The sequence below is a fragment of the Lactuca virosa genome, chromosome 9 (genome assembly GCF_052849685.1).
Source record: "Lactuca virosa cultivar CGN04683 chromosome 9, Lactuca_virosa_CGN04683_v6, whole genome shotgun sequence".
Classification (NCBI taxonomy): domain Eukaryota; kingdom Viridiplantae; phylum Streptophyta; class Magnoliopsida; order Asterales; family Asteraceae; genus Lactuca; species Lactuca virosa.
Window position 1 is genome coordinate 35,948,002 of NC_136434.1, and position 4,870 is coordinate 35,952,871.

The 4,870-nt window shown below is 42.7% G+C and overlaps 1 long non-coding RNA gene across 1 annotated transcript; it reads right to left on the bottom strand.

Annotated features, from left to right (window-relative positions):
* Positions 1-287: 287 nt before the first annotated feature.
* Positions 288-2,465, bottom strand: LOC145141051 (uncharacterized). The gene is made up of 3 exons (XR_013722419.1): positions 2,382-2,465; positions 1,472-1,739; positions 288-368 (listed from the first exon to the last, which is right to left on the bottom strand). It is a non-coding gene; the product is annotated as an uncharacterized LOC145141051 (long non-coding RNA).
* Positions 2,466-4,870: the final 2,405 nt, after the last annotated feature.

Genomic DNA, 4,870 nt, shown 5'->3' on the forward strand with positions numbered 1-4,870 from the left:
TCAATCCCATCCCACCATCTCTTTATTGTTGGTATTAAATTAGATTATATAGATTTTGCATTTCTTGTTCCTGCATAATTTAATATAGTTTAATTGAGTTTTTGCAAACTGTATTTAGATTGCAAATTGCAATTGAGTGGTGATGTTAGGTTGTAAATTACACAGTAGACTCATAAAATGAATAATTTTATAACGTTCCAAAAATACTAAGTAAAATTTTTTATTTTTAAGTCAACCAAAACTATCAATCATTTATTTCATAAACCAATCAAAGTGTGACAATGTAGAAAATAGTTATCAGAGTACAAGTCAAAATCATAGAATGCAAAACACGGGTGGATGTTGTGAGATCATGTCGGACCCTTCCCCTTCGAACCAGAGGTACATGAAACCATAAACATAAACAGTTAGCACAAAGCATAGTGAGTTCCACAAAATACCACATACCATAAATATATCGGGCCCCACCCAGTACAGATATGTTAGTAACATGCAGTGGGTCCGCCCTTCACATATAATGGGCCCCGCCCAAACATACATACAAATAGATGCAAAAGTCACAAAGACAACTACCATACTATAAACATAATCTAATAGGTAGGCATTGGTGCCTTCGAACGACAAATATTATAAGGAGACTCGCCTCAATCTGAAGATAACCGAATCACACTCACGTTGCTGCTACAAAGGATCCTCACACTGAACATATCAAAACCAACCCTAATTAATAATTAGGGTAATAACCCATAATTAAAGGTCCATTTCATATCAAAACCAACCCTAATTAATAATTAGGGTAATAACCCATAATTAAAGGTCCATTTCATATCAAAACCAACCCTAATTAATAATTAGGGTAATAACCCATAATTAAAGGTCCATTTCATATTCTCTCTCGCTAGGGTAAAATACCATTCTACCCTTTCCAAGCTAAACCTAACCAAACATGGCCTAAGGCCCAAAAATGACCCAATGCCACTTCTGGGAGTATACCATGCGTACTCCTTCCTTAAGCCATGCGTACCAAGTTCCCACAGAAAAAGACGGGGCAGAGTCCCGTTACCCTTTGCGTACTCATCGGTTACGCCCAACATACTCGAGCAGCTAGCCAACTTCTTTATTAAGCTCTTAATAGCTTGATATCAAACACACAACACTTAGATCTGATTCTTATGGACGTATAAATTCATAACGTTCCTGAATTTATGACTTTGCAGTGATTAATAGAGTTCAAAACCAAACCCTGGATCCTTAACATCTTCTAATGACTCCAAACCCTTGCATGGGTGAAAAGCAACCATCAAGATCCCATTTTTATGACTTAGAATCCTCATAAATGACAAGATATGACAATCACAAGCTCTAGAGTAGCTTTTACTCACAAGAACCAAAACCATGGGACCAAAAGCATGAAAAACTCAAAGCTAACTTAGATCTAAATCAAGGAATCATAAAGGTTCAAGCTTTATACCTTCTGAGGCCTGCAAATGGGATGGAAGCTCTGGATCTTCAAGCTCCAAGCTCACCAATGCTTCTGTAACATCCCAAAAATACAGTCTGAAAATTTCGTTTTAAATCAGTAATAAAACCATAGTCATCATACGTCATAGAAAAATCACAACAATGTATCTCAGAATAATATAACAACTGTCATGTATATCAGAGTATAAACATCCCAGGCTGAACAAATGGTGTGTGCACTGCAATCTTCCCGAGCTCCTCTTTTAAAAACTGAGTACCTGAAACCAAAACTGAAAACTGTAAGCACTAAGCTTAGTGAGTCTCCCCAAACTACCACATACCATACAATAACATATAAAGCACATACTGGTCCTTTCCCACTGCATCGGACCGAAGTCCGGAACTGACTAGGGTCTCGCCCTCTGCATCGGACCGAAGTCCGGAACTAACTAGGGCCTCGCCCTCTGCATCGGACCGAAGTCCGGAACTGACTAGGGCCTCGCCCTTTGCATCGGACCGAAGTCCGGAACTAACTAGGGCCTCACCCTCTGCATCGGACCGAAGTCCGGAACTGACTAGCGCCTTGCCCTCTGCATCGGACCGAAGTCCGGAACTGACTGAACATAGCATAACATAATCATAACATATAACAATAACACATATACTGCATACTGCATTGGACCGCAGTCCGGAACACATAACACATAGACATGCATGAATCACAAAGACATCAAGCATACTGAACTACTTCTCGGGACCACCCCGGCATCGGACCGAAGTCCAGAACACATAACATATAACACGTAAGCTAAATCACTGCATCGGGCCCCGCCCGGCATCAGACCGAAGTCCAGTACTACTAACATCTAAATGGGTCGGCATTGTGGCCTTAGACCCGTTCCTACTGGAAGAGGACTCACCTCACACTGCTGAAGTCTCGTAGACACAATCCCACACTGCTGAAGTCCCGCAGACTCAACCCCAGCTGCTGGATGACAGATTCCTGAACTGTCAACACCAAAATAACACCCAATTAATAATTCGGTTCTAACACATAACTGTAAGTCCATGCTTGGGGTAAAAAACTGCTTTACCCCAATCTTAGCTTGATCTAATCCCAAAGCCCAATCCAAAGACCCAAAAGTCCAACTATAGCTTAAAGCCCAACATATGGCCCAATTTTCCAAATTGGGCCCAAACCTCTACATGGACTTCCCTTAAGGCCCAATTGTTCAGTCCAGTCCAACATGTCTCATTCTAAGGGCCCAATATCATACAACCATCTAGGCCCAAACTATGGCCCAATTTTCCAAATTAGGCCCAATCCTTCATATGGGCCTTACCCTAAAGCCCAACTAATTACTCTAGTCCATTTGATTATTCTTGGATGGCCCATTAATAAACCAATTACCAAAACCCAATCGAAAAGCCCAACTCAAGGCCCAAGTGAAACTAGGGTTTCACATAAAATGACGATTAGGGTTAAGTGTTTCTTACTTAACCCATTAAGGACTTAATCCATTAAGTCTTTTACTCTACTAGATCAATGATATGGAGAAATTGGGCTTAATACACAATCCAATCTCAATAGCCCAAAAGTGGGTCCAATAAGTCCAAAGCCCAATTACTCACAATTAGGGTTTTCTAAACCCTAATTAGGGTTTCCACTCAAACATGGCCCAATAGGCCCAAAATTAATCTTTAAGCCCATTAGGGTTTTGGCTAGGTCCATTAGGGTTTTGCTAGTGGGGCACCACTCACTACCACCTCGGGTAGCGATGGTCAATCGGCGGCACACGGCGGCGGCCACCACCTTACGGTGGTGGTTACTATTATTATTTTCATTATTCCATGCTAATTACAATTACAAGGCTTTTATCCAAAATACACACACTAACTAATACACACAAACACAGCCACACCCTGGTGGCCGGCGGTGGCTCGTGGTGGCAATGGCTTTTCCTGATTCTCCGGCCAAACAAACCCAAACATACATCACAGAAATAACACTCATACGCCCTAACTGATTACAAAACAACCCTAGCCACCCACCTTGTGGCACACTGCGATGGCAGCCACCACCTCACGGTGGTGGCAGTGGTCAGTCCATACGATTCACGAAGTCTTCCAGCAATAGCGAGCCTGTGACGACGCAACCGGAACTAAGGGGATGGTTGCGGCCTTGTCGTCGTCAAAGGGCAGCAGCGGCAGCAGCGCACGTATGGCGGTGATTGCGGCTTCCGATGGTGGTTGGGTTGCTCGTGACTGGAGGACGGCTGATCTCTCACGTCCGACTTCATCCCCAGCAACCACTGGAGGCGTGGCGGGGTTCTCCGATGGCTAAGTGGCTAACGGGATGGCGGTGGCGGAACAAAAGAAAACGCGAGAGGGTGACATCCTCCACCGGGAATGATATTAGCGACGCCACAGATGAGGTTCTCCCGATCCCTCGCTGCTACAACGTCTAAGAGAAGTTTCCGCCTTCAATGGGATAACACAACGGCTGCTCGGTGGTTCCTTGGCTGTACAGCGCCTCTTCGGCAGCATGGCATGGCGGCGCTCGTCGACGGGGCAATAGGCGGCCTCCCTGCCCGATCGGAATAGTGAGATGAGGAGTAGTGGCGGCTGGAACAAAATGTTTAGGTTTAGGGTTAAAGGATGCGATGTGGGGAAGGGATACGGGTATATCCGTGTCCCATTTCAAACATTTGATCAATTTATTCAACTTCAGCCCCTCCATCCTAATTTGTTTTCAAACTAAATCCAAAACATACCAAATAGACCCTGCCCCCAGAAATCTTTACAAACTGAATCCAAAACTTACCTTTTAAACATAAATTTCTTTCATAATAGATCCCTAAATTACCAATAAACCCTTAAGCCTTCAAATCTTTTCAATTTAAGTCCATTAATTACTAAGCGCACCCTGACTTCTGTAATTATGACTTTTAACTCCTCGAAACTAACGCCTTGCTCAATTATTATTCATTTTAGGGCTTCTACACATTTATTTATTTATTTTATAAACGGGGTGTTACAGCTTCTTTAGTGGATTCCTTCTTCGCAAAACACACAAAAACTCACTCAAAATGCTCAAGCTCTTCAGAAAGTAGCTAGGGTTTCGAAATGAATACTTTGGGGAGAGTGGAGGTTGACCATGAAAAGGCCTTAAAGGACTTATGGTGTTTAAATAGGGTATCAGCCCAAAAATTTAGGGTTTTGGAAACAACATGAATATGACATGCGTACAACTTATGTATGCCCAACGTACTCAACAAAGTCCGCGTTCCACTTAATGACTTATGCCCGATGTACACTTCATGTATGCCCAACGTAAGGACCGTATTTGCAAAGATTTTGGTACTTTTGGCTGGAAATGAAAATAATTGGAATAATAGGTGTTACAAAC